Consider the following 25,695-nt stretch of genomic DNA (forward strand, 5'->3'; position numbering starts at 1 on the left):
CCAGAGCAGAGGTATCTAACCCTGAGATAATATAACTGTAGCTTCATGACCACAGGTACACTTAAAACTTGAAGGATGTTGGACACTGAGCAGCTTCACCTTCAAGATCAATGAAGCCCTTCTTTTTTTTAATGATCCATCTAATGTTATTCTTTCCATTTGGAAATCACACTGATCTTTTTAGTTTGTCTGTTTATTTGTTTTTGCTAAGCAATGGGGTTAAGTGACTTGCCCAGGGACACTAATCTTTTTTTTTTAATTATCAAATAAAACAGTAAATTTATCTTAATTTTTATCCCAAGCAATATCATGTAACAATGTTTTAAAGGGCCCTTCCAGAACCAAGTCTCCCATGTATTCTCTCAGGCTCTCTTTGGACAATCTTTATTTGTTTCCCAAGCTTCACAGAATAAAGCTTTTCCAAGTCAAATAACTGGTTTTTCCCCCACAGCTGTCTCTTCCCCTCCATGTGCCCTACATGACCAGGCTAGCATAAAATATACAATATCGATTACAAAGGCACTACAGAGCCTTTGCACAGTCAGTTAAATTACTGTATACTGTATATTTTTAATTTCCTGCATACAACAATAAACAAGATTGATTGCTAAATTTTAGAATGTAGCTTTAGCAATTAAGAAAATAAATACAATTTTGATGTAGAGTCTCTCCTCTGCCTCTCCCAGAGGAGGAAAAAAATCACCTTCTCTGCATTACCTCACATATGACAAGCAAATAACAACTCCTTTTCCCCAGGCCACCTTCTTTTTCCTCTCCTTTTTTTATTTAGAACCTGCCATTCATTCTTACATCTGACAGCAAAAACCCCAGGACGTGGTTGTCATGAAGAGGATTATCTTTCAGATCAATGCTGAAATTGATTCCAAACTACACTATTTATCAGCCTGCAGCCAAAGCACTAGGAGTCAGGAAATATTTCCTCCCCTTCCAATCCATTGTCATTCCATTGATAGAGCATTATACTAGATTCCTCGTTAATACACCTGAGTCAAATACAATGCTCCAGTTATTAACCTGTTATGGTTTTCTTGGAAGATGAGCAGAATTAGGGACTCCACTATGGGACTATTCCCAAATAATTCCATTCATAAAGTACCTGTTACTTTTATGACACGATCTGCTCAGTATTCTCCTATACATGAAGCAGACACAGTTAATTTTTAATGTAATGTAGTATACTTTTTAAAATTTACAACAGAAGACGTATAAACTGTATGTTGGATAAATTTGTTACCTGCTGAACAAGAGGGATTGAAAGTACAGGCTAAAGGTAGTATCTGTATAAATACCCTGACATAAAAGAGTCCCATAATTTGTTTCCACACTACTTTACAATGTGTTCCTTATATTTGCTGCCAAGGCCCTTTCCCAATCATTGCTTCTCAGCTATGGTGATTAAAGGTTGTGCTCCAAGAGCCCAAAGGAGAATTTACTGAGATTACTAACACATTTCTACTTCTGACCTAAATAACATTTTAAGCTGTACATCCGTTAGCAGTGAAATTTTACCTTGCATTTCTAAGCCATCCATTTAAATCTCTCTAAACAAATTTTTGGTGAATCTGGACTAGCAATCCTTTAATAGTGTTTATCTCATTTACCTTAAAATGTGATGCTAACTTATTAATAATTTAAAATATTCAATATAATTATGTGTTATAACTGGTTTATGATGGTAACTTGATATGATATACAATATATAAATATGTATATGATATATATATGAAATGACCATTGGCAGTAGTTACTTTAACAAAAATTATGTACACATATATGTGAGAAAGGATGCTAATGGCATACTATGTTCAAATGGGAATAAACATCTAAATAGAAATATGTTGAGATGACAAATATCATATTTATATCACAACTCTCTGACTTGAACTGAATTTCAACCAAGTACTTGAGATATTTAAGCAACACAAATTATAATTTTGCCATTTTGCAATATCTATAGCATAAGAAGATTTTAAATTTATCAAATTGGAAGTACAATTAGACCAAAATATATACATACATTGTGTTACAGACTTATAGAAACTCAGTGTTAAAAAGAAACTCAGAGTTCAAGGACTGTAACCCGTATCTGAAAAGAAAAGGAATTCCCTGGAATTCTGAACAGAAAAGGAATTCCCTGGAATGTGGCCAAGAAGATTTCAACTGATGACCCCAAGTGATAGGTGGTACCTAAACTTTCTAACACATTTTTAGACTAATGTTCCCTAGGTCATGCAAGGACACCATGACTCTTGATTTAGCAAGAGAACACGATAGCATCCTATCCCTCCTCCTGGCTTACCTAAGAGTAGCATCTCCTATATCACAAAATAGCCATGTAAATTTGGAATTTACCAACCCAAGACATCTTCTTTCAATCTCTTGTACTATGATCCCAACCTCACTTTAAATTAATCCTTAGGCCTAATGACTGCAGGCAAAATTTTAATCATGTGACATCACTGCCTGCTGGCTTTTTAACTTGTCTCTCACCAAAGTCAAGAGGAAAATCAAGAGATGCAAATCTTTAAGGAAAGTATTCTTCCACAGTCTTACTCCAATGACTCATCCTGGTACAGAACTCAGGTTGTGTTTATAAAAGCTTTCGGAGTAGATTATAACCTCTAAGAGGTTTAACCATTCTGGAAAGTCTTTGAGTAATGTACTATTGACAATCTGAATCTGAGGAGTAGCCTACTTAGTAAAGAGCAGATTGCTCTCAGCCAATTGGCCTCCACCAAATAAAGTTTTGGCCATGGCAACCCATGAGATATAAGTTTAAAATGGTCATCTGATGTGTGCAGCAACTTTCTCCTCTGGGTTGTCTTGATACAATACACATAACTGCAGTGTATAATATTACTTGTTTGGATGCCCTCTGCCTGAAGGCCAGAAAGTATGTAACATTTCAGCTCTACTCCAGGATTCTCTGGTAGCTATAGTGGGTTGGGAGATCTCATATCTCTGCCACAGGTTCAAAATCCCACTGAATGGTTGCTCCTAATTTTCAGGGTCCTAGCATCCCAGTTCTATTTAATCATTTCTTATCGGATTAGCTTTTACAAAAATTATTTACTTTAAAAGTAAAGCAAGAGCAAATAGGCAAACATATTTGCAAAAATCTCCCCTCACACACACACACACACACCTGGGGAGAATCGTCCTCCCCAAGCCCTCTCAGGCTCCAGAGATGGTGGAATGGGATTACTTGTGCATGTAAAGGAGTTTGCTTTGGCAATGAGAAAGCCTATCTGATTGTATGGGACAAGGATAAAGGAGGCATTCATGTAAATTAAACACACACATAATGCAATCCCACAATATTTTTTAAAAATCTAATTATGTACTAATTAAAATAGAAATAAATGATTCCCCAAAACTTTTTGGTCTTTAGAGCAAACTTATTTTCCTTACACAAATTTTTATAAACCCAGATCAAATTAAGTTCATCTACATTTTTTAGGTAATATCAAAAGTAAAGAATGAATGGTGGGGAGTTATAATACATCAAAAGTTGAGGGTATTTGAATTAGAAAGGCAAAAATTAAATGAACAACTGAAATTAAGTCAAGAGTATATTAGAAACTCAACAATAGCTAGAATTTTATTTTGGAGATAATAGAGAAAGTACCTGCTTTTCTATCACTCAAATAATCATTTTTGACACCTCAATTTCCTAGAAAAAAGATATTTAACTAATCTTGTCTAACCTAAAAGGGGAAAAAAGGCAGAAGATTGTTTCAAAAGGGAAAATCAGGCTGATGGCAGGGTGCTTTTTTTTTAAAGTTTTACTTTAATATTTATTATGCTCTTCATAAAATGCTTCTCAGGAAATGCTTTGATTTGCTTATATGCTTATAATTAATCTTTTAGTTTATTATTTTAGAAATAACACACTAGTGTTGGCCATTACTGCAAACAGAAAAACAATCATACTGTTACAATTCAGAGATCCTATTTTAATATAATTAAGGGAATTTATGACACACTAAAAAGTTTCTCAATTTATAAAGTAATTTATGCAATTTTAATAACATGAAACTAACAATTTTAATTAATACAAATGATTTCTATTATTGATTATTTGCCAGATATTAAGCCCTAGATCTACAAAGAAAGGCAAAAAATGGTCCCCCTCAATCACAGAAATCACATTCTAGTAAGTGAGACAACATATAAATCACTAAATATATACATGGTAGATGGAAAGTAATGTCAGAGGTAAAAGCACTAGTAACTGGTGGAAGTGGGGAAAAATCTCCTGAAGAAGGTGGCATTTGACTTGTGTTTTGAAGGTAGCCAAGGACAGAAGGCAGAGGAAGAAGGAGAGGAAAGACTGGTGGGTTGGAGGTGGGCAGTGGCATCATCAAAATACTCAAAAAGAAGAGATGGAATAGCATGAACAAGGAACAGCACTTAGAGTTGGTATAGCTGTAGACTACATGAAGGGTAATAAAACGTAAGGAGATTGGTAAGGTAAGAAGGGCTCAGACTATGAAGAGCTTTCAGTTTCAGAAAACTGTACATTTGATCTTGGAAGTAATAGAGGACCACTACCTGGGTAGAACTATGCTTCAGGTAAATCATTTTGGCTGTGGAACAGAATGGTGAGAAGTTTGAGGCTCCTCTAGGTTGAGAAAATCCCATCCCTCCTTGGAAAGTCCAAGAATACATAAAAGTAATAGTAATAGCTGACATACAGTGCATTAAGGTTTACAGTGTTTTCCATACATAATTTCTTTTGATCCTTAGTAACAACTCCGTGAGTTAGTTGCTATTTTATACAAATTGTTGCCTCGTTTCACAGATAAGGAAACTGAGGCCAACAGACTCATTAGTGTCTGAGACAAGATTCAAATTAGGTCAGGTAAGCCTAAATGTAGGGGTTTAATAAAGAAGTGATTTGAAGTCTAGGATTACCCTAGATATCTGTCAGTTACTCTAGCTGTCTCTACCTTCATATTATTTGTTTCCTGGACAAACTAATTATCCTTCATCAACAAGCTTCATATAAGAAGAAGAAAATAAAATATAAAACCTTCAGATTGCCATTTAAAGACCTTTACAATCTGGCCCCAGTTTACCTTTCTTGACCCATTTCATATTGCTCTTTCTAGCACTCTGTATTCTATCCTATTTAAGTTTCCCTAAATTTGGCATTCAGTGACCCATGTCTGATGAGGTTTTCTTAATGATGAGCTATCTGGGGCATGGTGGAGAAGTCCCAAAGTAGAGCAGCCCAGTGAGAAATGAAGACATATCTGTCCTGAGAGCCCTCTTTAAGTCAAGGCTTTGATGTTTCTGGCTCTACCTTCCAATCAGGGGGCAGAGAGCAGTAATGAGGCCTGAGTGCCAAGGCTGACTTAATCTTTCAGGATGGTGAAATTTTCCCAGTGATGAATGAAGAAACTGGAGACTCCAACCTTGGAAACAGTTCAGTACTGATGCTTCCAAGAGCAAGCAGGGATCTTTAAAAGTGGCCTTTGGGATGCATCGAAGTGGTAGCTGAGACAATGACTGGTACCACAGCAATACCACATTTAAATATGAAATTTGTGAGAATAATACCGTGTAGGAACTAAGTTTGAGCCCACTCTCTTTGAGACTGAGGTAGAATAGGGGAGAGTATGCTCTCTGAAGTAGTGGGGAGAAATATATGCACTTTTTTTCTTCCCATATGTTTGAAGTAAATATCCTTCTGTGCAAAAGCTAATTGAGGTTAAATGGTTAAATGGAAATTGGGCACAGTGTGGAACCTAAGCCAATAGTATTAGAGAAGAGCTGTCCAGAGTATCCCTCTGGAACCTCAAGGGGGAAGTGCTAGCTTACCTCTGGGAGAGTAGGGTCACAGAACAACTCACTACCAAGGGATCTCTGAGTAAGAGAAAGGAAAGGGACATATTTGGAAACAACGGTGATGTAGAAGCAAAAAATAGCAACAATATTCTTTTAAAAAAGGAAAGATGGAGTTAATTAACGAGAATCAATAGAATATCTGCTAAGGTAAACTTTGAGGACCAGGTGATGAGTCACAGTGATTATCTTCCCAACCTGGCATTTAGCTTACTATTTAATGGAGATCTGAAGCTGGAAAAAGTAAAATCAGTCATTCAGCATGTGTTTATTAAGAGCTTGCTGTATGCCAGGCACTGGGTTAGGAAGTACAGATAAAAATACAAAGAAAAAAAAAAAGCAGAAGGAACAAATCAAGATGAGTTTGAGAAGCATGCTGGTAAAAGAAAGAAACCTAAGGAGATTACAGCTTAAGGGAGAAACCTGGACTAGAAAAATTATTTTTTAAAGGAGGAAAGAGACTTTTACATATTTAGGTTAAGAAAAAAAGGAAAATCACCTTGGCAGCTGTGTAGGATTGATGGGAGTGGGGAAGAATAAGGCCAATAAAGAGACAGCTGCCTCCAAGGCAGAGGTGAAGACCTGAACTAAGAGTGTGGGCTATGAGTAGAGAGAAAGGATTAGATGTGGCATATGCTGTGGAGAGAGGAATGGCAAAGTTTGACAACTGATTGACTACGGAGAGTGAGGGAAAGAGATAAGTCAAGGATAATGCCAAAGTTACAAACTTGAGAGATAGTCATTAAAGCCATCGATCACTGAGAGTGTTCAGAGAGAAAAGAAGAGAGGCCCCAGGATTGCCTTGGGAAATACTCACACATCTGCAGGTATGAAAAGGTTGATAAGCCAGCAAAAGAGACTGAGAAGGAGCAGTCAGATGGGTAGGAGAACAAAAGAGAGAGAAAGCAGTGTCATGTTGGACTTACTGAAAGCAGTATATAACTGTCAGTTGTTATTATTCATAAAAACAAGGTGACTGGTAAGATGTACTGTGAGAGGCAACTTGGTGGCAAAGTGGATAGAGAGATGGGCCTGCAGTCAGGCAGACTCCTCTTCCTGAGTTCAAATCTGAACTCAGACACTTAATAGGTATGTAACCCTGGGCAAGTCACTTCACCCTGTTAGCTTGGTTTCTTCATCTGTATGAGATGGAGAAGGAAATGGCAAACCCCTCTAGTACCTTTGTCAGAAAAACCCCAAATGGGGTCATGAAGAGTCAGACATGATTAAAAATGAATAACAAATACACACACATATGTGTATATATAAGTATGTGTATATATATAGATAGATAGATAGATAGATAGATAGATAGATAGATAGACAGATATATACACACACTGTATATACACATACATACATGACTGTATGTATGGGTATGTGTGTGTGTATAGCTGCACACCCCAAAAAAGTTCACTCTTGAGCATAACACAATTTACGTATCACTATCTACCTATGTATGTATAGTACATAGGAAGAAATCAACAGCCTCTAGAAACAACACAATATATTTAAACCTACAAGATTAAAATATATTTTTCTATTAAAAACAACTTTTAAACACCTTAAAGATGATAACTTTTAGATCTACTTTTAATACATAAATTAAGATTGAATGAGGTGTCCTCATATGATGTCTACTCTTTTTGTACTAGTTCTCACTATAATCTTATGCAGAATCCTTAATTACATAACTAATCTTTATAACTGCAATTTTAGTTTTATGTCAAAACCCAAATGAAATTTAGGCCCAACTCTCCAAGCTTCAGGTTAATTCAGTTTTAAGGTCCCACCATTTATCCCAACTTTTGTTTGAGGGACTACAGGGTATGAAATTATTTCTGTGACTAACCTCCTTCTTAATCTTCTCCTGAGGTAATTTCCCCCAAAGATTTCAGCTCCCTTCTGGGGTTCATACCTTACCATTTTACATGTGAAGAAAGGAAGAAAAACAGCCCAAATTCTTGCCCCAAGGAATCATACTCTTACAAATACACATTCATTAGTGAATAGGGACCCCTCCTCACAAAAAGCTTTTTCACAGCTTTAGGATGTAGAAGAGAAGTAGTTCAGCCTACACGTCTTTTTTTTTTCCAAACCTAAAATGATGGTCTGATCTGCTGATAATTCTGGAGATACTTATATAAAGGATACGAGCGTGAGAAGAGAATGCCTCTGACCACATCTTCCCAAGTGGAGAGGCTGGGAAGCCTTCTTATGGAAGAGTCATGATGTAATGCAAAGGCCTTGGAGAGATATTAGAACATGTGCATGCAGGCCCTCTATATTTGGTTCTACTAGGCTAATTATGAAAATAATAGAAGGCACTTTGGCTGCAGAGGTATTTATAAAGAACTAGCAATGAGAGACTCAGCTGAGAGACAATGATATAAGATCAGGAGCATTGGGTTCTCCCCACCAAGGCTGAAATATGGCCCTGTTAAACAGACCTCAGTTAATGGCCTTTTCATTTCTTTTTTCTATTCTAGGTGAAGGGATTGTAAGCTCTGGCCTTGCTTGTCTTGAAAGGTCAGGAGACAGAGTATCTGAATTCCAGCATCTGAGTTTTTAAAATTCATGCAGCATCAAAGTCCCAAGGAGCAAGAAGTGACCTTTGGAAGTAACCTTCAGGACTTAACCCAGGTGATTAAGATGAAGACTTATATGGCATATATGTACATGAAATTCGTGGGACCAATGGTATATAAGAACTAAGCTAAGTTTAAGACTGTCTCCAGAGACTAAGATGGGACAGAGGAGAGTGTGTGTCCCCCTGGGTGCTGAGGGGAAGCATTTGTACTCTTGCTATTGCTTTATCTTCAAAGTAAATATCCCTTTGTAAAAGTTAACTTATGTTAAGTGATTAAATGGAATTGGAATACTAGTCACTGATACCTAACGGTGGGAGGAACACAACACTGGGGACTCAATTCAAAAGCAGCAGAGAAGAAATACTGCCAAACTCACTGGGGCCTAGAATCTTGGGGAAGAGATTTAGTCAGCCTAGCTCTGGGATACTGAAACAAAATGGGTTCATTACACTTATGTAAGTGTAGTAGATAAGTAGATAGCTCACAGGTCTTTGATCGTAAGCAAAATTGCCTCAGTAAGAAACTGTACAGTGGCCATATCCCTTAAAACAGAATGGCAGATTTTTTTAAAAATCACAGTTCCTAACATTTTAGTAATGAGATTTATCAATCTTAATAGTGTTGAGAAATCATAATCACACATTCCTGGAACTTTTACTCATAAACCATAAATTAAAAAAGAAGTAACAAACTGAATATATTAAAATCAACCATCTTCTTATTTAATGAACAGAAGTTGAGACCAAAATGTGATCAATAGGATTCTACTATCAATTTTTACAACGATAGGAGAATGCCAAATCAGCTAAATTTCAGTTCTGCATTACATGTGAGCCCCTCAGTCAGGGACACTACCTTTTTGAAGATACTGGGTTATTGTAAAGATCCTGGAACAATGCCTATGTTGTATCTCAGACTTAGTAAATCTCATTACAGACAGAAAACGATCTGGCAATTTTAATGAAGAGCAAACAGTCTTTAGTAGCGTACACAAGACTTTTAAACTGTCATTAGAGATTACTCTGGCCTTGAAGAGTCACTAGTTTTGCACCAGATACTTTTGCTTTTTTTTGTAAGTGGTGATTACTCCCAGATTTGGGGGGTGGGAGGGAAAAACATATATAATATATACACACATATGCATTATATATATATATACACATACACATTTCTGTAAGTGTATATGTACACACACACATAATAGTACTTCTCTAAGAGGAAATGAAGATTGCATCACTTGGTATTAACTAACTCTAGAAATCATGCTTTCTGAGAAGCTATGCCATTATGAACATGGTTGACTGATGAAAATGCCCCAGAGAGAAAAACAAAAGATAACTATCCAATCAAGTACAAGGATTTTATTATAGAATTATAAGATGCACAAGATATAGAACAAGACAACACAACAAACAAAAAACAAAACCCATAATATGATCTCATTCATAAATTTCAATCCTGCATTAAATGTGAACCCTTCAGTCAGGAATATTGCTTTTTCGGGAATCATGGGTTATTGTAGAGATTCTGGAAAACTGCCTTTGTTGTGTTTCAGACTTAGCAAATCTCATTACAAACAGATGGAAAAATATAAATGTGTCACTAACTATGTCTAATTGGATGTTCACCAGCAGAAATCTCAGGAGCCAAGGAGGAGAGACACTAATCACTGATACCTGAGAGAACAGTCTAGGATTTGAGGACTGTCATAGGAAAACATTTCAAGAAAAAGAATTATTCCTCTGGGTTCAGAGTTATTAACCACAAATGACAGGAATGGAAATTATTTATTCTAGCAATCTTGATTATTTACTCAGGGTATCCATTTATTTTTAACATTCTATTACTCTATTTTCACATTAGACTCCAAAGGATCTCACAGTGCATTCTGCTTTTTAATCTCACTTCAACCATTTTTTTAGACCTTCGTTTATTTTTTAATGTTTCAATAAGATCCATCCTTTTCCATCAGTAGGTATACTCCAACTACTAGCACTAAATGAAATTCTTCCATGCAGTAGTGGAAATACTTTTTTGAGTTTCTACACCCAAAAAAATCTCAGTTGTTTGATATCCAACTTTCTGATAACCTTCTCTGAATTTAGATAGGCTGGTCTTTGCAGAACAAACAAATTGCCTGCTGCTAGGCCCATGAGGGGCCCTAAGCCTTTCCAGTTTGGTGGGACTGCCAAAATACGTCATCTAATGTCATACATAATTTTTGAGAACACAGAGTGACTGCAGGCAACTGTGAGACAGTGAAGCATTAGAGATAATTCCAGACTTTCTCCCTACCTAACAATTCTATAGCAAAGTTACCTGAATGTATCTAACTTGAAGGGAGTTCTATTGACATAAAACATGAAAGATTACGGATTAGAATAATGAGGCAGAGACAGTGAGACAGACAGTCAGACAGAATAACAAGGAAGGGTTAACATACTCAGCAATTTAAGGGGTGGCTGGTCGACCAGAAGGAAGCAGAGAATAAAAAAGGAAAAATTTTACATGTTCTATTTTACAAACTTCCTTAGTACCAATTATCAAGTAATATTTTAATGTCTTTTGAAAAAAATGGTTTATATAATGTATGTTAATGTAAATTTGTATTTTATGTAGTTGTATATAGAAATTTAAAATAATTCATGGCACCCTGAGTATATGCAAACTATGGATTTATATTTGTATTTACACATAAACCATATAAATATTGAAATGTGTACATAAAAATTTAAGACATAAAATATATTTTAGTATGGTCCAGGGCTTAATGGCCAATAAGAATGTTTGTTATAAATAAAAACGTACATGTGAAGCAAAGTTTGGGTCCTAAAATTTCCTTTGTCATTAAGAAAGACTACAAGTCTGGTATTTTTATAACAAGTTTTTAATTTTCAAAAACAATGACATCTATATTTAGGTGTATTAACTGTGACTGATGAAATCTGCACACAGTCACAAAAAGGATAACAAGTATAAAAATTTAAATAGGCAAATATGAGATGTTTCAGACATGTAATACTATTGTTTGTACTTTAAAATAGGCAAATGAGGTATGGGAAGATTACAGGAGCTGCACTAAAAATGTAATTACAATTACTCTGAATCTATTCCATTTCTATACAATGGAAATGCAGTCAAGATGTGTCCATGGTGGCTTTTTGCTTTATTCTAACCAATTAACAGGCTATTTGATATGACAGTAATTAGACACCTCAGCTGGAAGAAGATCATTATGCCTTAATGAGATGATTAAAACAACAAAAAAATGTGGCTCTTGCAAAATATTAGCATGTACTGCAGGTACCAATAGTATAGTTTATTTTATTACTTTAACTCACTGTGCCTTGTCAGTCCATATAAAAAGTCCTCCAATCATAAATGTGTACTGGCAAATTACACGACCTGAGAATAAAATAACTATTTTTAAAGGATCAACTCTAAGCTTTGGTAGTATTTATTTTGGAAATGTTTACCAGCGCTTCTCTGACATGACAAGTTACTATTGCAGTATAATATCATAAATCATTTGCACAGCAATATTGCACATTTGCCCAGAATCTAAGCTTAAACAGTGTCATGTATTTCCAGACAAAATTTTAACTTATGAACCATATACACAAATTTTTATTGGATGGGTTGTGTAGATACAAATATGGGCTATGAATAGGGATGGCCTTAAGCATAGGCTGACAAGTAGGTGGTATAATTTCAAGGGATTTTGAAACATTGCTTATTAATCTTACTTTGGGGAGGGGATTAGATCATTATTTCTAGAAGGTTTCGGTTACAATGAAAATATGTTATCAGGAAAGGGTAACAAACCCATCGCTAACCACTAACCTATCAAAACAGATTTATTTATCAGATCAGATAACCAAATATAGGGCCCTGTGGGAAAGTGAAAATTAAACACATTAATTTGTATGAGAAAAGCAATAGGCATTGTGGATAGCAATGATATTAGTATGCTGGATTCAGTAGAAGATACACTTCAAGTGGGAAAGATCAACTCTGCTACCTGTTAAAACTGTATAACTGAGAGCAAATCATTTAATTTTTCTAAGTCTTAATCTTTAAATTTTATCTCCCACTGGCTTTGCTCTTTGGATACACCACCATCATCATCTCTTCCTCCTCTCATTAAGGGAAGACATGATAATTGTTTTTGAATACTTGTTGTCTTGTTGTTTTTCAGTCATGTCCAACTCTCTGTGACACCTTTTGAGGATTCCTTGGTAAAGATACTGGAGTAGTTTGCCATTTCCTTCTTAATAATAAAATTATTATTTTGTTTATTATTTATTATTATTATTTTAGAGATGAGGAAACTGAGGCAAACAAGGTTAAGTGACTTGCGCAGGGTCACACAGGATCTGAGTCAGGTCTTCCTGACTACGGGCCTGGCATTCTATCCACTGCACCACCTAGCTACCCCTTTTGAATACTTGAAAGTGCTGTCAATGGAAAGAATTAGATATTATGTGTAACTCTAAAGGGCAGTATTCTGCCCAATGGCTAGAAGTTATAAGTGGGAAGATTTTTGGTCTAATAAAAAGAACTTTCTAACAATTAAATCTTCTAGGAGGTGCTAAGTCTATTCTTATCATCGTGACTAGAATTTTCAAGGAATCGTAAGCCAGAATATGTATTTACTAACTCTCCAGATGGAAAATGTCACAGCATGCCTGGAATGTGCTTCCTCCTCAATTCTAACTCTGAAAATTCCTACTTTCCTTCAAGGCTCAGCTTGAGTACTATCTCCTATACAAAACATTTCATGATTCCCAAGTCTCTCATCCCCCAAGTCATAGAAAATGTTTCTTATTTACTTTGTGTATGTGTACGTATATGTGTGTGCATATATACACACCTACATACACACACACACACACATATTCTCTGTAATCACATGTAAGCTTCCAGAGGACAGAGACAATTCCATTTTTGTGTTTGTAGGATTGGCATCTAGCATAGTCCTAACAGTCACTTGCTAAATGCTCACTGATAGATGGATTGATTCTGAGAGGTTATTAATAAAGTAAAAGAACAAACTATCGTGCCCATAGTCATAAATGTTTGGTGTATAGGCATGGGTGACAATGTAATAAAAGTAAAAAGAGTATTTACAGGAATTTGGGGGCAGGGCTACATCAATAACTTCTACAAGAAGCTATAGGAAGAAAGGCATTATAAGTCCTCAATAAGAGAAAGTAGTTAATTCCTCAACTAAAACTCTAGTAATATGTTTTTCCCACTGCCTTCTGAAAAATTATCAAAGGAAATAGGTTAGGGAGGACTAGACTTGTGATTTCATTAGTATAGGGAATCGCCAAATTAGAAAACTCTACCAATGCAGGTTGGCAAGTTCTCTGCAATTTACCGAGAGTCAACTAAAGCAATGAGAACTTAAATGACTTAGCCAGGTCCATACAGCAAATATATGTTAGATAAAGGTGTGACTTGAACCATGGACTTTCTGACTTACTAAGTAAAGGTCAGCTATTTATGACTCCATAATGACTTAGTAGTCACCTACACTGGTAAATTAAGTAAAGAGTACTGAAAATGCAGTAATGTCTCTATCCTCTCTACTTCTTCCTTTCTTATACGAGACCATCTCAGGGGTATTAAAAGAGAAATATTTGCTAAGCACAGACCTCCCAAGGCTATATCTCTGTTTATTTATAATTAAAGAAACTTAATGAAAACAAAGTGAGGTTAGGAGTCAGAAATTATATTTTAATCTTAGTTTCACCATTCTCTCTCCTCATCTCTACCCCCTGGTTTCCCTGACTTCCTTCCAGCTAAAACCCTACCTTCTGCAGGAAGTCTTTCTCAATCCATCTTAAATCTAATGTTTTCACTGTGTTGATTATTTCCAATTTATCCTATATGTAGTTTTTTTCTTTGCACATAATTGTTTGCATATTGTTTTTCCCATTAGACTATAAGCTTCTTGAGAGCAGCGATTGACTTTTATCTTTCCTTGTATCTCCAGTGCTTGGCACAGTGTCTGGCCCATAATAAATCTTTACTGACTGGCTAACTTATTCAGTTGACTTTGGGAAATCAAAGGTAGAAGTAGCAATGGTAAGAATCATAATAATACTTCCAGGCAAGACACATAGAACATAAAGCTATCAAGAAGAAGGCTGTGGTTTTGTGTGTTAGAAGACTTACTGGCATCCTGAAGTCAAAATTCAATGGGAAAGATATGCTTAAAGCAATTAATGCCTATGCAATATTAATCTTAACATAATAACTTTAGATATAACTTAAGAAAATAACTAACATAATAACAAAAATAACTTGAGAACTGTAAAATGGACAATAACAAATTTATAAAGTATCCTAAAAGAATCCTATACAGTATTAACAAAACAGAGGACCCTTTACCTCAGGCAGCTATCCTTATCTGAAAGGAAAAAGAGGATTGGTAGATGTTATCAGAGCACAATTAAGCTAAAATAAAAATTAAAAGCTGATATTTGCTATACATGTAATGAATAAATGTTTTCTTCCACAATATTTGAAAAATATTGTAAAAATTTTTTCAGGACCTACAGACAATAATATATACTATAGCTCCTGCAATGGTCAGGACCATAAGAGCTGTATCAGAATATTCTTAAATATTAGTGAATTTAGTGAATATTAAATTAAATTAAATTAAATTGAATTGAATTAAATATTAGTGAATGATAAATTAAATTGAATTAAATACTAGTGAATAATAAATTAAATTAAATTGAATTAAATATTAGTGAATAATAAATTAGTGAACTAGCAAAAGTGACTTGAGAGAGCTACTGAAGATACCTGGAAAGGTTCTGGAAGATTAAACAAATATCTACCAGGTATTCATGGTAGAAAACATTAATGCCATATATCAGAGATAAGACAACAAAAAAGAAAAGTGCAGAACAGAATTCAGAAGATAAAATATATGAGAATTTCTTGATAATCAACAATTGCAAGTAAAAACTAAAAGGTTAAGGTACTACAAGGAATCAAAGTAACACACACACACACACACACACACACACAACATAAAATAAAATAAACAATTCAACATCAAGCAAAATCTTTACTACAGAGGCTTTAGAAGAAAAGATCAGAGGAGAGAAAGAGAATCTCCCAAGAAAGAAGATGAAAATTTTAATGGTCATAAAAAAGTCTATTGCAATGAAAACACAAGTTGAATAAAATACAAAGCGGAGAGTTTGTGTGCTTTTAATAATGAACAATAGAACAATTTGATCAAGGGAGATGACTGAAATGCTAGCTTCTCCACAAAACTCAAAAACAGAAAGGTATAAAATATATTATTTGATCAAATACTTCAAAGTAGCACACTAACTACTATCAAAGCACCTTAGCAGCTTTCTCTCTGATGCAGACTTGACCTTATCTTTATTTATGGAAAGAAATGATACATTTAAAATACCAAAGATGAGAAGGCCAGTGATACCTACATATACACACAGCCTAATTAGATTTTTAGAACTTCATGGAAAGCATTTCCATGCTGTATCACTCAAAAATTTTCTAACCATAAGAAAAGTATATATTGGCTGATGAACAAAAAGGATGTGATTAAAAAGTCCCATGGGATATGAAAAGCAAGAATAACCCTTAGGAAATTGCCCCAAAGCACACGAATATTTATATTTCCTTTACTGATTATCATAATAACTTTGGCTGAGTTCCATACTTAGTCAAATATATAAAAATCTATCTAACCATAAGGAGAATGCCCAAGTATTAGATGTCTACGTGGAAAATTGTTCTTTACTTAAAAGAGAACAACGAAAGGATTCTCTAAGAATTTTTTCTCCTATGTCACCAATAGAACACCATGAGTAATCGATATAAAATACGGAATCTTCCAGGGAGAAAATTTTAAGCCTCATATGGTTTTATTGAACTTTAAATCTACTCTAGCATTGATTATTCTCATGTTTTGTCACCTGCACCAGCTGCTGAGTATGGGGTGAAAGCTCGGAGATATTTTGATGAGCATTTTTTTTATGATTAGTTGTCTGAAACATTCTTACATATGGTTTGTTAACAGTTTGCAGTTCTTCTTTTGAGAACATTCTGTTGATGGCTTTTATCCACTTATCAGGAAATTGCTTTTGGTCTTATATGTTTCTATTACTTGCCAATAAATCTTGTATATCAAACACTTACAAAAGATCATTTTCACCACCTGACCACTTTCCTTCTTATCTTGATTGAATTAATTGTGTATATACAAAAGGTTTTAAATTCAAAATAACTGAAATGATCCATTATAGTTTTTGATTTAGGTGAGAACTTTTTTGATACAGAATATAAAAACAACCAACTGGAGAAAGCTGAATCCATGATGGAGTCTCCCTACAGTGAAAGAGAGACTAAAAGACTTGGAATAACAAAGGTACTGAAATGGAGGAAAACATGACAGAAGAGAATGAAAAGGCAATAATGTAAAATAAAAGAAACCCCCACATGCACACAACTCAAAGAGACTAATGATGAAGACAGGAATGCAAACAGATAAATAGATGAATTAAGAATTGTTGATCTCCCAGGATAATATGACAAATAAAAAACCTTGATCAATGTAATGCAGGAAATAATGCAAGAAAACTGCCTTCTGAATATAAGAAAATGACTTCTGAATACAAACAGCAGAGGAAAAATAAAGTTCTAAAGATTATTCTTCAAAAAAAAAATTCTTGAAGCTCCAAGTCACAAAATAGATACATTTAGCATTTTCAATGACAAATATCAGATTTTGAAAGAGAAGAGTAAAAAGACCTTGAAATAAAGAGAGAACTAAATAAAATGACATAGTTATTCCACAACCAGGACAAATGATTGAAGGTAACAGAACAGTATATTCTGACAAGCAAAGGAGCTTGAGCTGCAGCCACAAAGGACACACCCTGCAGACCTAAGCCTGATCAATGAAAAAGATACAAATTCAATAAAAGAGAGGGATCTGAAAACTACTATAAAAATTCCTCTAAAAATAACAGTAAAGAACTTTGCCCTCTTTCTTTGATCTCTTTTGGCTATAGGTCTAGTAGTGGTATAGTTGGGTCAAAGGGGACTCATTATTTAGCAAATTTTTGTGTATAATTCCAAACTGTTTTCCATAATGGTTGCATCCATACCTATCATATGGCAACAGTGCATCAATAAACTTCCCCCCCACAACCCCTCTAACACTTATCACATTCCTTTTTTCATCATTTTTGCAAATATTATGGGTGTGAAATAGAAACTCAGAATTGTTTTACTTTGCATTTCTTTAATTTCTAGGCATTTGGATCATTTTTTAACATAACTACAAATAGACTGAGTTCATTCCCTTGAGATCTGTCTGTTCATCTCCTTAAACCATTTGTCAATTGGAGAATGGCTTTTATTCTTATAAATTTGAATGAGTTCCTTACATATCTTGGAAATGAGACCTTTATAGGAGAAATTTGCTGCAAAAGTTTTTCCCAGTTGTTTCCCTTTTAATTTGTGCTTTATTAGATTTGTTTATACAAAAACTTTAATTTTATGTAATCAAAATTATCCATTTTATCTTCTGTGATCATTTCTATCTCTTATTTGGTCATGAACTTTTCTTTGGTCTAGATTTGATAGGTAATTTTTTCATGTTTCTCTGATTTATTTATGATGTGACCTTTTGTCTCTAAGATATGTGCCCATTTGGAGCTTAGCCTTACAAGAGATATGTGGTATTGATCTAATTTCTCCCACACTTTTTCTAGTAGTTTTTTTTAATCATATAGTGAATTCATATTCCAGTAGTGGGGGTCATTGTATTTATCAAACACTAAGCAGGTAGGTTCATTCGCTTCTGTATGTTGTGTACCAAATCTATTCACTGATTGATCTTTAATTCTTTAACCAGTATCAAATTGTTTTAATAATTACTGCTCTATATTATAGTTTGAGATCTGGCACTGTTAGACTCCCTTCATTTCCATTTCTTTTCATTATTTTCCTTGAAATTCTTAACCTTCTTCTTCCTCATATGATTTTTTTTTCTAATTCTATAGAGTAATCCTTTCATAGTCTGATGGGTGTGGCACTGAATAAGTCATGAGATCTTAGAGAGAGTAAAAAACCCTGTAGATACAAAAAATATTTATAGAAGCTCTTTTTGCAGAGGCAAAAAAACCAACAACTCTGGAAACTAAGTGGATGGTCATCAATTGGAGAAGGGCTGAATAACATGCGGTAGATTACTGTGATAGATTACTAATGTGCTGTAAGAAATAAAGAAACAATTTCAAAAAGATATTGAAAGACTTATAAGAACTGATGTAAAAATTAAGTAGGCTGAACTAAAAGAATAATTTATACTATAATATTAATGTCATAAAATGAGTAATTTTTAGGACTTTTATCAACTGATGAAGAATAAAATTATCAGAACCAGAAGAAGAATTTATATATTAACAATAAAACTTCAAAAATAAACAACTTTGAAAGCTGTAAGAACTGTGATCGATACCATGACTATTCATGGTTCCAGAGAACTAATAACCAGAAGACATGCCATCTGTCAATACAGGAATATGACAGATTTAGGGTACAGAATTAGACAAATATACATACATAAATACATATATACATGCATAAATACATATGTATATATTTACCATTGAAGGAATTTGTTTTTCTTGACCATGCATGTTTATTACCAGAAATTTGTTGGGGTTTTTAAAAAAAATTTTTTTCAGGGTGGGAGGGAGAGAAAATATATTTCTGTAATTTTGTTTAAATGCATAGCAACATGGAGGTTGCTACTTTTCAGATGAAGTCATTGTGTTATTAATTTTGCTTAACTGTTTTACTTTGTTACAAGAAACCTCTCATGAAGTAGGAGTAATTTCTAAATGTTTATAATATATAAACAAAGCATATCAATAAAACTTAAGCAATAATAACAGATGTGAGCAGAATACTTGTCTTACACTTCTAATGAAAAATTCAAGGAAAGTAAATAAACATATCTACCAATGAAAGATTAAGTAATAAAACCAATTACTACAAGTAAAGAAGTTATTTAAAAAGGAAAAAGAGAAAGACTGATGAAAGGAAAGGGAAGAGGGATCATTAAAAGATAACAAAGGACACAAGTTAATACAGATAAAAAGAGAATTTAAAGAAACAGGATAAATGGACGACCAGAACTGAAACACCAACAATCACCTCCACCTCATCTACAGGTAAATTAATGTATTTTGTGGGGCAGAATACTAGAATAGGATGGCATAAAATATATGAGGAAATAGAATAGATGCATCCCTACCCAATCTGTGGGTAAAAAGTAAATGGAATGTTATTCCTAAAGTCTCTCCGCAAAAAGTATTTATGGAAGGGAGGAGCTACAGTAGAATAGGTGAAGTAACAGAATAGAAGGATTGAATTTGGGAGATTGAAAGCATGTGCATGTGTGCATGGGGGGAATTACTCCAATGTGGGTAGGGTACTTATGAGCACTCCCATATAGGAAGAGGTATATAACTCCAATAGTAAATGGGAACCTTAGGATAAGTTTAATATAGGGACAGCAGGTGACCTTCTCTGAATACAGTAGTTCCAGGGCCCAGGAGAATGTATCCCGGCCCAAGAAAAGGAACATGTGAAAACTCCTGGGAGTAGCTAGCTTCCACAATGGTTTGGGGGAAATGGACCCAAAGATGATATGGACTGGTCTTCTGGAAGAGAGAGCAGGGGGTAGGCCTAAACCACACCATTTGGGATGCAGTGTGTGGCTTCTGTCCAATAATGCATTCAAGAATTGATACTTTGAAGAATGAAGCACAGCAGAAGGGAAAAAAAGGTGATGAACCAAGACCTATAAATGTGATAATATAAAAGAATTGTTAGAAAAAGGAGCCCAAACCCAATACTTCAGTATTTCAAACCCTATGAAGATCAGAGAGATGAAAGAAAGAATAAATTAAGTTCATGATCCACCAAGCAGGTAACAAAATTTCAGAATAGACTGGAAAAATCGATATTTAATAAAAAGAAAATATAGCAAAGAAAAACTTCTTAGAAAATGGAGCAAAAAAAGCTAATGACCATAATTTGGAGGGGAGGAGAAGAGGGAAAATCTTGAACTAACTACTTAACAAAGAAGAGAAAAGGAAGAAAAAAGGGGGAAGAAATAGATATTTGAATAAAAAAGAGAAAAAAAATCAAAGTAAAACCCCACAGATGGTAAAAGGGGAAATAAAACAAAGCAAGGAGAGGTAAGAGAATCTGTGTCAAACAAAACTATTTACAGAGACAAACAGGAAAATATTAAAACATAAATCTGAAAGAAATCAATATTTTAAAAAATGGAGGAAAAACATTACAAACTCTCATAATTTTAATTATGAATAGACTAAATCCAGTAACATGAAAGACATTTGCAGAACTGAATTTAAAAAGTCCACAACTGACTGAATGTAAAGAATACAACTAAAAAGCAAAGCTACACACAAAAAAAGAAAACTCAATACCGATTTTAACACTTCTTTTGCCATGATAAAATGGATGACAATGGATACAAAAGGTGTGCAAAGAGAAGATGGTACAGTATTCAGGAAACACCAGGTTCATCACTTCAAGTTAGCTATGGAAAAATTCACATTTCTTCATTCAAATAGAAAGAAGAAGTTAGATAGATGTTTTCAGAGCACATAATAAAAAGGTTAAAATTTACAGACATTCTTTTGGACCAAAAAGACTGTTCTTCCTGACAAAAAGTACATGCCATTAGTGAAAGTAGTTTCCCCCTTCACATAGTCTATGAAATGGTTAAGACCCAAGAGTGTAATCAAATGGTGCACCATAGGTAACATTCATATGAACATAATAAAAATCTCAACAAGTAAGCATGAAACAAATTACTGAATCATTAAAATTTGATTTTAGAATTAGAAAGGTGATAGTTACTCAATCAGATCATTGCCACAAAAAATTATACAAATGACTCCTTTGGGAGTCTGAATTCACTACTTGATGGAAACTATGCAATGAAATGACGGAAACTACATCATATCACTGCAGGTTGCTAAGATTTAGCAGATATATGAGATACCAAGAAAGACATGATCAAATGGCTAATATTTTACACCAGAAGCTTCATAACCCTTTTTAAACTAACAGATGACAAATCTCCACACCACAAATAAAAACTTATAAATATCCTCAGTAATTAAAAATAAATTACACTGGAACTAGAACTTCATTGAGGATAGAATTATTTCTCACAATTTGGCTGTTAAATATCCATAAAAATTTAGCAATGTTTTTAATAGAGGTTGCCACCCCAAATACTCATAATTTCCAAACTGCATGAAACGAAAAGCTTTTAAAATATAGTGACCCAAGATGAAAACACCTGGGAACAGAATAAGGAAGATGCCATCCCATTAAGTTAGTCTCTTACTGGAGTTAACCTGATGATGCTTCAAGTGATTCTGCAGAAGATAAGTTTATATCCTGATGATCTTATTCAAGTACAGGAAGTAGCCATTTTACCCACCTATGCAATTGTTTATAGAACATTAAACATAAAAAAATAAAAGCAGAAAAGTGACTTTTTCTCTAAGCACTTCTATCTAAATTCCATCAAAAATAATGAGAAAAAGATAACAGCAATGATGATAATAACAATCATAGCTGACATTTATTTATATAGCACTTCAAGGCTGGCAAAGTGCTTTGTGTGTATAATCTCATTTGATGCTTACAACAACTCTAATGAATAAAGTATTACAAGCAATATTATCACCCATTTATAAATGAGTCTCCAAAAGGTTGGTTTGTCCACATGGTCACACAGCTAGCAAAAGTCAGAGGTAGGATTCAAATTGAGTTCACTCCTAATTAAAATTCTAGGGTTCTCTATCAATTAAATGTTCTGTTATCTAATTCCTACAAAAATGGTAATTCCTTCACTAGCAAACTCATACAAAGAACAAAGTAAGATGCTAACTTTCAAACACCCTGTGATTTTTTAAAAATCATGATACAAATTCTGATTATTATTATAAAATTTTCAAGTCAAATCACATTTGATTCTGGAATGGATTACCTGATACTTTTGACAACAGGGCTAATTTCCTAATTATGTTTTACTCAAATTAATATGCAAATCAATTTATATTCCCTGATCATACTACAACTGACAGCAAGCAAAGACAATCCAAAAGCCTACTAGATATGAAGATGAAGGTAGCTTGATACAATAATGGCACTCTTAGGAGCCATCTACTCTATAATAAAATACTAACATCCCAATGTTTTAAATCTTCTACAATATGCCTCAGTTTCCTTGGGGTAAAACTGGGAGGGGGAATCTCAAAGATCTCTTCCAGGTTAAAAGTTCTATGAATTTAAGAATTTATTGACTTTCTTTAAAAAAAATTGTGGGTTAGGGTCAGCTAGGTGGCACAGCAGAAAACACACTGGCTCTTTAGTCCAGAGGACTGAGTTCAAATCCGGTCTAAGATATTTGACACTTACCAGCTATTTGACCTTGGGCAAATCACTTAACCCCAATTGCCTCGCAAAAAAAAATAAAATAAAATAAAAATAAAAAAGAAACAAAGGCCTATAAAACCATGCATACCCTTTGACTTAGCAGTATGGCTACAAGGTCTATATCCCAAAAGAGATTAAAAAAAGGAAAGGGACCTATATGTACAAAAATCTTTATAGCAGCTCTTTTCTGGGAGCAAAGAATTAGAAATTGAGGGTATGCCTATCAGTTAGGGATGGCTGAACAGGTTGTGGTATATGATTATGGTGGAATACTATTGTACTATAAGAATGATGGATGCTCTCAGAAAGACTTGCATGGGCTGATGCAAAGTAAAATGTACTGTGGGCAAAGCAACAGCAATGTTGTAAGATGATCAGCTGTGAATGAGTTAGCTATTCTCAGCAATACAACAATCCAAGACAACTCTGAAGGACTTATGATGAAAAATGCTATCCATCCCCAGAGAAAGAATTGATGGTGTCTGAATACAGATTGAAGAATACTTTTTTTTAACTTTCTTTATCTTTGTTGAGTTTTTTTTATCTATCTTTTCTTTCACAACATGACTGTTATGGATATGCTTTGCATGACTACACATGTATAACCTGTATAGAAATACTTGCTTTCTCAATGGGGGGGGAGGAAGGAAGAGAATTTGGAACTCAAAAATTTAAAAATGAATGTTAATGTTTTTACATGTAACTGGGGAAAAATAAAATCCTAAGAGAAAAATAAATATATATATTTTTAAAATTGGGGCTTTGATTTACTAATAATTAAAATTATATTCAAGTATATCTATTTAACTTCACCAAACCATCACTTCTCCCATATAAAGGTGCTGCCAACATTTGGAGAGATGTGGTTGTTTCTTTCCATTAGGCTGCCTGATGGTTTTGAGAAAAGTATGCTAGTGCTTCCTTCAAATGAATTTTGGACACTACATATTTCTAGGGTGTTTTCTTCCTCACACATAATATCCCAAAGCCTAAAAACAAGATGTTTATCTTTTTGATAGACAAGCAATTAACTTTTGGGGGGAAAAATCTAACGGCAGTAAAGCACATCTGTTAGGGCGTCGGTAATAAATAGGAATTTTTGACAGGCAAACATTATAGCCTTGCATTTGTTATGCCCTAGCTAAGGCTGTGTCAGCACTTTTATTATAAACCAAGGGGATTATCAATCTGCAATAAAACTCTCTTTTAGACTGAAACTTATTTAGATTCATAGCTCCCAAAGAATCTTTGCTTCTCTAAATATAAGATAGTGGATTTGCCTCCACAAGTTTCTCTATGGGAAAAACATATCAGAGCTTCTTACATAATTACAAAAATATCTGATTTATTACATACTAAGTCATCTTGATTCATTAAGGTGCATTTTTCCATGCAAAGTCAAAAAAGAAACCAACATGATAGCCTGGTTCCTGAAAAGTGCTTTGGAGGGTAGTCCATTTCATCCTAAATCACAGGTGATTACTTTGGGCAGTTTATCAGATAACTCATCACTATTCCTAAGTTTTAAGATGGCATATGTGTGCTTTGTGAGGTGCCTATCAATAGAGCCTGTAGTCTGACGGGTTGTTAATCAAGTCATAAGACCACTGAAATCCATTCTAAACAATTACTTAAATCATTCCATTAACAAAACAATAAAATGTAGACAGTGTTAGATTATTAGTAGGCTTACCATGTTTTTGATATATGAAGGCTATTTTTGAACATGAAAACCAAAATAACAAATGCTATGATGTTTTCATTTGGATATTCTTGTTGACAAGATTTCATTTAGAAGCTCTTAGTGATAGAGTATTTGAAAATAATTTTATAATTGGTGAGCTGGAAATCCTAATAGGTTTATTAGATTTAAGAAATTTTTGATCTGTTAATACCCTCTCATCTTCTAACAAAATGACAAATTATAAGGCAAATTAGCTTTTTTTCATTTTATATAGAAGTAACTTAGAATATTTCATATGGTATATCTTTTGACCTGTTTCTGAAATACGTAAAGAAGAATTAATATTTGGAGTCCTGGTTTTTCCATCTTTCATATCTGTTTATGGGTAATCCAATGCACCCTTTGGAGAACATGCCTCAGAAGAGTTTATGATGACATGCTATGGGTAACATGTCACGTTCTACTCTTCTTACCATGATCTTGTGCTCAAGGGAAGGTGTACATATGTATAGTATGTACTTACCAAAGAAGTATTTTGAGTTTATCAAAAAATTTCAAAAAACAGACTATAAAAGTCCATAGTTGGCAATGGGTATCATTCAGGTATTAGGTAATAATTAATAATCATTAATAAACACAAGGGTCACAACACCTTTCATTTATTTGGCACCTTAAGATTTTTAAAAGTGCTTTAAATATTTTATTTCATTTTAATATTATTAACTCAATGGAAACTACAAATTTATAAAGTCCAATCTAACAAGTTAGGATCATAAATTTAGAGCTGGAAGAAGCCTTATGGGTCACCTACTCCAAACATTTAATTTTAAAACAGAGGAAACCATCAATGAGAGCAAATGACTTGCCCAAGGTCACACTGCCAGTAAGTAGCAGACTCAAAACTAGAACTCAGGTCCTCTGAATCTATGGTAAACATTCCTCCTACACATCAGGAGGTAGTGGGACTAATAACGATCTTCCTTATAGATA

General features: G+C 34.2%; 1 protein-coding gene across 1 annotated transcript in view; it reads right to left on the reverse strand.

Moving 5' to 3' along the window:
* The window catches only part of LOC114031408 (E3 ubiquitin-protein ligase parkin-like), a 1,837,436-nt gene that overhangs the window by 1,677,225 nt on the left and 134,516 nt on the right, over positions 1-25,695 (reverse strand). The window lies entirely within an intron of this gene.

This window comes from Vombatus ursinus, unplaced genomic scaffold (assembly GCF_900497805.2).
Source record: "Vombatus ursinus unplaced genomic scaffold, bare-nosed wombat genome assembly UNPS02015175.1, whole genome shotgun sequence".
Classification (NCBI taxonomy): Eukaryota; Metazoa; Chordata; class Mammalia; order Diprotodontia; family Vombatidae; genus Vombatus; species Vombatus ursinus.